At 39.5% G+C, this 10570-nt stretch overlaps 1 protein-coding gene across 1 annotated transcript in view; it reads right to left on the bottom strand.

The window, feature by feature from the left end:
- LOC101862408 (peroxisomal membrane protein 4) overlaps nucleotides 1-10570 on the bottom strand; it is a 35021-nt gene that overhangs the window by 13201 nt on the left and 11250 nt on the right. The window lies entirely within an intron of this gene.

The raw sequence follows: 10570 nt of genomic DNA, 5'->3' as shown, positions 1-10570 counted from the left end.
TTTGATTGGGGGGGGCGGGGGTGAACGGAATGTGAAAGAGTTTACAGAAAGGCTTGCAGGTCAGTGAAGCGGAAAGCAGCTACGTTAGTATTAACTAGGTAGAAGGGTGTATAGCATGGCTATCTAACTCAGGAAGGCCTATTGTAAAGTCATCTAGATAATATATATGCCTTTATATGTAATTGTAAGGTCATCTAGTCATCTTGACATAATATGTAGGTGGGCCTATAGTAAGGTCATCTAGGTATAGCTAGTTTTAGTAAAGTCATCTATAGGTATGGTATTGTCACTTAATGAAGGTACTGTAGGTCATCTCACGCAAGTATAATATGGCATAGTATGATCATCTAATACAGGTATAGTATGGTATAGTATGATCATCTAATGCAGGTATAGTATGGTACAGTATGATCATCTAACGCTGGTATATTACTGTATTGTATTATTATCTAACGCATGTATAGTATGGCATGGTAAAATAATATACTGCAGGAGACTGTTACAGTAAAGTAAGTAGTAAGGTCATCTAACAGAAGACCTGTAAATATTAAGTTCCACTCCGAGAGGATCCAGCAAAGTGGGTAGAGAGCCCTTCTAAAAACTGTCAAACAACACGAGTTCAAAAAAGCCCCTCTGAAAAGTAAACCTTGGCCATCCACACCATAATCCTGAATTATTGGCGCGCCCTGTGAAGCAAGGCAGAGCACGGTGGATTCATTACAAAACTAGGACCTACCTTGTGTCACGGGAAGAAGTAAAAAAATATCCGTCGTGGTCGCTGTCTCAAATTTCATCTGACAATTAATTGATACGCTAATGTATTATCACCCAAAACACGCAATATCATTATCAGAACAAAGCGGCAGTATCTCTGTAACGATGCTCTGTCCTTGCTCGATCTGTCGTTAACTGCACAGTGCACACTGCATAGTGAACCCTGCCCTTACTTTTTACCCACTAACAAACTGAGAGACGAGATTTGAACAACACAGGTGCACGTGACACTGGTTGCTGAAGTTACGATGAGTCAAAATAGAACGTACTTTGATGCCGACGGGGTCTAATAGTAAACAGAGTAGCCTAAATATTATAGTCTATAAAAATGTATAATAGATTAAGAGTCTTCATCGAGCGACCCTCTATTTACTATTATTACCTAAATATGAAAAATATACCGGTATAATGTATATATAATACAGTCGATCCTGCTCTAACCGTCACGTATTAGACAACCACCTGTACAAACGGTCACTTCAAATTTCCTAGCTTGCGTAATATTTTACATTATGACTCATTATAACACCGTATAAGACGCCCACCTGTCTAAGACGCCCGGTGTTCTTCTTGACAATGGGTGAGAAATAGACAGACAGACAGACAGACAGACAGACAGACAGACAGACAGACAGACAGATAGATAGATAGATAGATAGATAGACAGATAGATAGATAAAATACATACTATGATACATTGTATTGTAAAGAGTTCCTGTTCGCACCCATTATTTCAAAACCTGAATAAACCTCGAGAACACTTACGGTCTCTTGACTTTTTCAAGAAACCAAAGTCCATAATCTATAAATAAATCAAATTAAAATGTGGCCCAAAGTACAACGTAATCTTTGCAATAGGCCTAGTGCACCTGAGAATATTTCGTCACTATTGTAATACAACTTCCCATTCTTATTCAAGAAATTGTTATCAATGAAATCAGTGGCATATACGTGGCGGAAAAGACGAGTAAATGATTTTATTCAAATTCACTTAAAATTTAATTAAAAAGGCATCAGTTTGGTAGAATAGGTATGATTGTGTAATCTCAAAAGGTAAAAAAAATAAAGAAGGAAGGAGAAATGCGCTCTCTCTCTCTCTCTCTCTCTCTCTCTCTCTCTCTCTCTCTCTCTCTCTCTCTCTCTCTCTCTCTCTCTCTCTCTCTCTCTCTCTCTCTCTCTCTCTCTCTCTCTCTCTCTCTCTCTCTCTCTCTTTTTTTTCTCTCTCTCTCTCTCCACACACACGCACGTGGGTGGTTGGCAGGTGCTCTGGTGTGGTTTGCTTCTTCTTTTCTATCAAACATACATCTATCGTCCTTCTCCCCTCCTTCCTTTTTTATGTTTGTTACTCTCTTGTAACACCTCTAATCTTCTGGCGCTCACATGACCTTATGCAGTTGCGAGCGCCATAAAACCTCTACTAAAACAAAATACACACACACACACACACACACACACACACACACACACACACACACACACATACACTCACACAAACACACACACACACACACACACACACACACACACACACACACACACACACACACACACACACACACTCACACACACATACATACACACGGACAGGCATAATAATAGTTTTAGCCTCTTCTTGCCCACAGCCAAAGAAGAAAAAAAAAAACCCTGTAATGTTTGTAAACGTCATGAATGTCATTACAAGTAGCCACAACTGAAATTACATGCTGTATTTTTTAACAATAATGCAAAGTTCAAATAATGGTCTCATCTCAACGTTATGCGTGGTCTGTTGTAATACCCAGCATGGGCTTGCTGGTGGCTGAGGCACAGATGTTTAAAACTTTGCTATCGAGGTCGAATATTTGTGAAAGTAAAAAATTTGGTTTTTCTTTGTGGAACGAATAATTTTTATCAACCAAGAGGTCTGCCTGCCAATTTCATTTTTTTTTCAAGATTAAGCTATTGTCGGGCACACATTGAAATTCATGCATGCACACACACAAATTAATTCTCCGATCATACAGTCATATTTATAACAAAACAACAAAACAAAACAAAGTATAAATATGACCGAGGAACGTTCGAGAAAGACCGTTAAAACAACAAAACAAAACAAAGTATAAATATGACCGAGGAACGTTCGAGAAAGAGAGAGAGAGAGAGAGAGAGAGAGAGAGGGGGGGGGGGGATCACATTAAATGCTGATCATCTGCGTTTCAGTCTTCATTTAGCTAGGACGAGTATGTTCGTTGAGCGAATTACTGCTGATTCTTCAAAACCAGTAATAGAGTAGGCAAACAGTATCCGAACCGCCTAACAGCATCACGTTTTAAATTACGGAGAACTTCTGGGGCATATAGGATAAAAATGTCCAGCCGCAAGTTCTGGTCCTGATTTAATTAAGAGACACCATTCTCCACAATGTAAACATAATCTGATCTTTTGAGATCCCATTATAAACCAATTCAGTTTTGATTCTTGACAAACATTAACAGTGTGACAATATTTCATTCTACTCGGCCTATGTTTGTTGTAAAAAAAATAATAAGTAAATAAATAAATAAAACGAACAAAACGAACACAAAAAACATCCCCCCCCCCCAAAAAAAAAATAGACGGCGAGTTCATTTAACACTTCCAACGCCATAACCAAACTTAATGTGGGTGGGGAAGGGGCGGTTGTCGCCGTCATTCAAATAATTGTCTTATGTCAAAATATGAAGTTGTCAAGGGCAGCAAAAGGACAAAACACTGCTGTATTTTCAGCAGGACTTTCTCTTAATATATATTCTTTTTAATTCGTCAAAATCCGTCACTTTTTTTTAAAGAAGAGGCATTAGACTCGGATAACTAAATTAATTATGAATCTCATCAAAATATCTTAATAAATTGTTTAATTCGTCTTAGTCTGTCACTATTTTAAAAAGAGGATTTATAGACTCAGACCAATAAATACATCTCACCAAAATCTACAACACACTTGTTTTTGATTTTTTCCGAAATTTTGACATTCTACAATATTGAATGGCGGCAGGCAGAGGCAGACCGAAGAAGAGCTGGAAGGACAACATCAAGGAATGGACAAGCCTAGAACTCAAAAACACGCTCAGGAAAGCTGAAGACCGGAAGGGGTGGAGGAAACTGGTGGCCAAATCTTCAAAAGCACCCCGACGGACATCCAGTCTACAGGATAGGTGAAGGAGAAGGAATGGCAGCGATGATGTGATGGTGAAGTGTAAATACAAGACTTCGGTTATAACAATGACAACACTTCGTATAGACTAACATAAAGGCTCCACACAGAATAGCGATAAGATTTAAAATAGAATAACAGACTTTACGTTGTGATCGTACGTAAAGGATTTAATACACATTGCTTGCATAAAGTGCAGTCAGATGTTCATACAGAATATTTATAGTACCGTACAAAGGTGTATCGTAACAGGTTCGCCATTGTCTACCATTACTTTCCTGGCTAGGATTTCATATAAAACTGACGAGTTTCCAAGCTGTCACAGAAAGTATGGGCCTAGAAAGGCCTACATATTATACAAACACACAATCAGAATGTTCTTCCATGAAAGCCCCTACAGTCGCCCTAACTGGCGAGAACCTTACGTTCGCTTCATCTTTAGTATTACTAGTACAATCTGGTACAATCCAACTTCTACAAGCGGAACAATGTTTAACTAGCATTTAAGAGGTTGCACACTGATTTAAAATGTGTTCGTCTTTATTGTTTTAATTTATTTAACAAAATAATTTATCTTTCTCACTTTCCGTCTTTCTGGCACATTTTTTTCAGTTAGGTACACGACTGCAGATTGTCTACACTGCACCTTTTTGTTATCATATTTCTGAAACATCATTCGGTATCTGAGCCTTTAGGTTTACGCGGTTTGGAGTAAGTTGCATTAGTGTGTGATTTTACAACTACAACTTCTCCCCTGTCTTTTCCCTACTATAGTCCTTACCGAGAAGCTCATGAGCATACAAGAGTATTATTAGTCCTTGGCCTTCTCCAATGGTATCTCTTCTTCTATCTCCTTCCCTGTTCCACCATCCCTAACCTGCTTCTATTTTATATCTCCCATCTAGATTTCCCACTCTAGTTCACAATATGACAACCGGCTGTCTCAGTTTCCTGATGCGTTCACGTATCATTTACACCGTATGGTGTCACCTACCATGACTATCCTCTACAGCATTGTTTTTCCAAGTGGGCGCTACCGCCCCCAGGGGGGGGGGCGGTGGAGAGAGTTTTGGGGGCGCTGCGGCGAAACTGGGCGATTTGGGGGGGAGGGGGGCGCTGGTGGGCGCTTAGGGGGCGGTGTGAAATTTTCATGACATGCAGCATAAAACAAGATAAAGGAAAAAAAGCTACATAAAAAACAAAAGCACAACTAAAAATTTTTTTTACAATACTACTTATAACTAAGAACTTTCTTTCCCAGCCCGCAAATCCCTTTTTTAAAGAAGATTCATCACGACAAATCTAACAAAGATCTGACATACTTCAAAACTCTAAAGATCAATTTTCAGATATGAAAATCAGTTAAACCGATGTTTGCAGCACATATAATTTATCTCAGCTAATTACACAGGCAGGCAAACACCATGCTATTGGTGAGGACCTCATATTGCCAGCGATAAGAGAGGTGGTCAGCGCAGTCCTGCAACGTGCCCCAGAGCCTGTGTTGAAAGTTCTCCCACTAAGTGACAATACCGTTCAAAGACGTATTGATGAGATGTCAGCAAATTTTGAGGAATCACTGTGCAAAATGCTGAAAGGACGGGTATTTAGCCTTTAACTGGATATCAGTTCATAGAAGGTGGGGAAATAATGCAAGAATTGTTATTTGCGAAAATGTTGGAAACAGATACCAAAGGCGAGTCCATTTTCAAAGTGGTCCAAGAATTTTTCGAAGAGAAACAGATCCCTCTGGCCAATACAGTAGCCTGTGCAACGGATAGGGCACCGTCGATGCAGGTCGGAAACGTGGATTTATGAACCTCTTGAAGAAAATAGTCCATGGAGTATTTACTGTCTACTGTGTCATTCATAGACAGAATTTGGTGGCAAAAACAACCTGAATGAAAGTCTGCATGACACACTGGCCATTGCCATCAAGTGTGTGAACAAGATCAAAGTCCACGTTTTGAACTCGAGACTATTTGAACAGCTGTGCACTGAAAATGACGAGTACTTTCAAAGCTTACTTTTGCAAACTGAAGTCTGGTGGTTCTCGAAAGGAAACTGTTGAACACGATTATTGTTCTGCCTGTTTGACTCAGTGCTGGAGGGTTTGTTTTTTTCAAGAAACAGACAGTGATCTCTGCAATAAACTGAAAGAACACAAGAACAAAATTGCGCTCCTCTCAGATCTTTTCACAAAGTTCAACCAGTTCAACTTTCAGCTGCAGGGGGATGACACCAACCTGATCAAGGCTTTCGTCATTCTTGTCGAAATTGGAAATGATCCGCCAAAACATTGGCAGAAGAAAATTTCTCAGTTTCCTTGCTTGACGAAGACACTGAAAGAATGGCGCGTTTCTGACGAGGAGCTACAAATATATATAATATAGCAACCACCTCAGAAATGTGCATGCTGATATGAAGACAAGGTTTAGCCTCCTGATATTTTTTTATTGGAAACTCCATACAGGATACTGGACCCATTGAACACTAAAACAGATGATAACTTGCACGTAGCAATTGAAGAAGAGCTTCTGACGATGAAATGTGACTTTGAAATCAAACCATAGTTCAAAAAGCCGTACCAGTCATTCTGATTAAAAACTGTTGTGCAAGACAAATATTCCTCCAAGTGGGAAAAGATCAAGTTGTTCTTCATCTCTTTTCCCGCCTCCTATCTAGTAGAAAGGGGATTCAGTGCAGTGACAAGGTTGCTGACGAAGCGTAGCGATTTGCGTCTGCTACTGACCAATCTGAAACCTGATGTTGATAAGTTGGTTCCGTCTTAGCAGGTCCATCCTTCCCATTAGGGCAGTGTCAATAATTCATTTGTGCATGCTTATTCCGTAGTTTACTCTTACTTGATATCTCAAAGTGTCTTTTCTGTTTGTTTGTTGTTGTTTTTTCTTCCTTTTTTTAAAAAGCAAATCATTCACTTGTTTAACAGAGTTTTTAATGTGCACGTGCTGCCACTGCTGATGAAACTGATGATGATGATATTGATGATGATGATGATGATGATGATGATGATGATGATGATGATGATGATGATGATGATGATGATGATGATGATGATGATGATGATGATGATGATGATGATGATGATGATGATGATTTTTTTTGTTTCCTTAAGGCTCTTGTTCGGCTCCACAGACAATATTCGAGCGAGAGCCTCCACTTTTTCGGCTCCATTGTCAATATGCTTAGCGGAACCTCCACTCGTCCAAATAACTCCGTTCGAATTGCCATTGTTCCTGAACATTCAAACATGTGTTTGACATTATCGCCTTGCACAATGGTTGCTCTGAAACAACCCAACAATTTCTCACTGATCTGAACAAGGTGCACCACTACATCAAATTTACTTATTCCAGCCCAGATAAGTCCACTTCTTTCCTGGACATGTCCCTTCTCATTGCAGATAACCAAATTGAGACAGACCTGTACAAAAAACCTACCGACTCTAATCGTTACCTCCCACCTTCTTCAAACCATCCTAAACATATATTCCGTTCTGTGGTCTATAGTGGTGCCCTTAGACTACGCCGCATTTGCTCCCGTGAAAATTCTTTTAAACAACGGATAGAGGAATTCACAGTCAACCTTCTTCACAGTGGGTACCCCTAAAGCCAAAACAGAAAAGACCATTTTTCGTCACTACTCATCACCAAAAACTACCTAAGGTACATAAAATCCACAGCCAAAAAAAAAGCATCTTGGAAAAATCAGACAAAATAAAAGCCTGCTTCCCCGACCCTCCTCTGATTGCACTTCGTCAGCCTCCTAATCTTGGCAACCTCCTCATTCGCACTAGAGCAGTAACACCCACGTCCTCACTTCCGGTAAACCCATGTTCCCCGCCTCAAAATTATCCTTGTCAAAAACCTAGATGCAAAACATGTGCCTACATGAAAGTAACCAACTTTGTAGAAGGCCCCCACTTTAAAAGAAAACTTTCCCACAACATCACTTGTGAAACCAAAAATGTAATCTACCTCATATCCTGTAAAGTCTGTCCAGCTCAATATGTAGGTCAAACTACCCCCACACTAAGAGCTAGGTTTAATAACCATAGGTATTCAGTCCAGAAAAACTCCAGCACACCAGTTGGCCAACATTTCAACAGTCCTGGTCACAATGGTACCTCCGATTTGCAGCTTCAGGGTATTGAAATAGTCCAATATCCAACTAAAGAAAAACTTAACCAAAGAGTCTCACAAAATTCTCACTGGCCTTAACATCGACGAGCCCCATTTTAAGGACCTAAAATTTACAACGTAACGTACTAATCACCCCTTATGTTCCTGCAACCCCCTCCCTTTGGCCCTGCCTTTCTGTTATATTCCTTACCTCCACGTACTAGTTCTCTCTCTCTCTCTCTCTCTCTCTCTCTCTCTCTCTCTCTCTCTCTCTCTCTCTCTCTCTCTCTCTCTCTCTCTCTCTATTTATCTATCTCTCTCTCCACTTTTCGCCTTCGTGTTTCCCCTCCTTTAGCCTTTTCGACTCATTGATTGTGTTCACCGCACCCTTCCGTTATTATATTCCTTACCTCCATGCATATGTCCCCCCCCCCTCTCTCTCTCTCTCTCTCTCTCTCTCTCTCTCTCTCTCTCTCTCTCTCTCTCTCTCTCTCTCTCTCTCTCCCTCTTTTCCTTTCCCTCTCTCTCTGCCACCTCTGGCCCTAGTGTTTCTCTTTTTCTGGCCTTTCCGATTTGTGTTCACCGCACCCTTCTGTTATTATATTCCTTACTTCCACGCACCTTTCCACCCCCATCCCCCCCCCCTCCTCTCTCTCTCTACCACTTCTGGCTTTAGTGTTCCCCTCTCTCCGGAGATTTGTACTCACCGCTCCTTTAAATATTCAGACATTTATGTACTCACTTTAGTTTTTATAGCCTGTGTATATGATGATGATGATGAAGATATTTCCGATATTGTCCAAATCACTATAATACGTAACTTATAGTGAACACTTTGTTGCTGTGGCGTCATCACTCCTTTATTTTTTTCTCAAATACTATGTTCCTGATGAAGCCTTATTGGCGAAACGTTGAAATGTGAAAAATATATATTTTTGGAAATACAACAAGGTCTTAACTGTTTTAATACCTTCTTTATACAATGATGATGATGATGATGATGATGATGATGATGATGATGATGATGATGATGATTACGATGATGGTGATAATTACAGACTAAGATCCATGCATACTTTTTCTTTCGTGTGGTTTCTCACATTTGAACAACTTAATAATATTTTTATTATCTACAATGGAGACATTTGATACAAATCTCAGGCCACTTCATTACAGCACGTTGATGGGAGAAAACGTTTCATAAAGATAATGTCAATCTGTTTTCAAACCAATGATCACGGGCGTTTTTGTTTGTTTTGTTTGTTTGTTGTTGTTTTTTTTGGGGGGGGGGCGTTTTGCTTCTGTAAATGTGATAATACATGTTTTATTTTTATTGATGTTAATAACACTGGTCGTTAAGTACCGATGACAACTATATGCATAAAATGACAGTATTTTGCTCTCAATGCCCTTGCATAAGATTGAAGAAAATGTGTTTTATTATCTCTCGTCCACGCTTAATTTAAGACTGTAAAGATGGAAATTTGTGACCCAACTAAAATTCAGAACTAAATCATTAGAATTTAGGCACATTACTTTCTACCCTGCTGTTTGAGCTCTCTTTTTATTTGTGATTGTTATTATATTATTATGCCTGTCTTTCTTACTACGATTTTCTCAACTCACAAAGTACCCTCTCCAGTTCACGATCCATCTATCCTTGGGACTCAACAAAGGCCTGGTATGGGGTTACATATTACTCTTATTTCCACATTAAACTAAGATAAGCTGCAACAACTAAAGTACAGAGCGTTTTCATACATTTAGGCCCTCTGGCTATCCGAATTTGAGAGCCGCGCGATGCAATTCTACACATTTTTATGACCGGTAGCCCAAGTTATTTGTAATATCAAACCTTAAGTCTTATGGTTCTAGGGAAAAGCATTTAGGGTCTGCGGTAAAGGTAAGCAGTTGAAACAGAACTTTGACCGCAACATAATACGCGGCATAGGTAGGCAGAAAACTTGATTCATTCTGTTAAAGCTTTGCACGGTGTGAATTCGACAATGCTATTGCTTACGTGTATATTTAAGGCGCTCAATGAGGTGACCCCCACTTTTCAAAAATCACACTAACCAAAATGTACCCATGAGAATATGAGAGGCTTAAAAAACACGTGTGGCCACCATTAGCATTTAAGTAGTCAGCGCAACGTTGCCTCGTGGATTGAATTAGCGTTTTTTTTAGTAAGCTTTGGTATTGCGTGCAAGTCCTTTTCGAGAATATGGAAGAGTTCGTCCTCAGTGAGAAATACACATTATGGTAGGTTTTAAGAAGTTGTAAAGTTTTGTGTTTTAGACAATTTTGGTTGAAAATTTTCAAAACTTGATAAATCTCGAACACGTAATTTGATTTTCTTTTTCTGAGAAGTTTGTTCCCTTTCTTGAATTTCACTCGGGCGAAGTTTGGTTGAAATTAGAGCAAAGATGATAATATGTAGTTATCGCTCATTAAATTGGACTTTTGATGTTGTTGGGGGGGG

This window comes from Aplysia californica, unplaced genomic scaffold, assembly GCF_000002075.1.
Source record: "Aplysia californica isolate F4 #8 unplaced genomic scaffold, AplCal3.0 scaffold00134, whole genome shotgun sequence".
Lineage (NCBI taxonomy): Eukaryota > Metazoa > Mollusca > Gastropoda > Aplysiida > Aplysiidae > Aplysia > Aplysia californica.
This window is presented reverse-complemented; position numbering and strand designations above follow the sequence as displayed.